Source organism: Mus pahari, chromosome 18, assembly GCF_900095145.1.
Source record: "Mus pahari chromosome 18, PAHARI_EIJ_v1.1, whole genome shotgun sequence".
Taxonomy (NCBI): Eukaryota; Metazoa; Chordata; class Mammalia; order Rodentia; family Muridae; genus Mus; species Mus pahari.
In genome coordinates this window covers 30,484,217-30,484,855 of record NC_034607.1, presented here as the reverse complement: position 1 = coordinate 30,484,855, position 639 = coordinate 30,484,217, and positions in this window count along the sequence as shown.

Below are 639 nucleotides of genomic sequence, written 5' to 3'. Positions count from 1 at the left end.
CCTGGAACTCACTCTGTAGACCAGGCTGGCCTCGAACTCAGAAATCCGCCTGCCTCTGCCTCCCAAGTGCTGGGATTAAAGGTGTGCGCCACCACACCCGGCGGAAAGTGTTTCTTCTTGACATGGTTCAAATAAGCAAACTGCAGCATTGCCATACTTGGGTGGAAACCATAAAAAGAGAATCCATGTAGCAATATTTATTACAGCGGAGTAGAATCAGCCTTCTAACAGCCCAGAGGTCATGACTTGGTGACCTGGAAGAGCATCGTGCTGTTCCCCAGAGACGCCTGCAAGGTGCTACTGGCTATTCTGACCCAGCATAGTAGAAGGAAAAGAAAGCTCTTCAGATAAGGAAGCATCTTAAAAGATGACTGGGGAGAGGATATTAAATATTCAAGTGTACTGAACAGAAGAGCTAAGATCCTAACTTCCAAATTTTACAAGACATGGGAACTGATGTACGGAAAGCTGTGACTTCAGCCTCTTCTTTCCAGGCAGGAAGTAAACCCAGTGGCTTACTTGAGCAAATAAGAAAAGAGTGCTTGAGCATATTTATTGCATGCAAATAACCACCAGAAAATAAAAATGCTTAACCGGCTGCTTCTGTGGGATGGGACTCGGAGACTGCGCTCTTCAGCA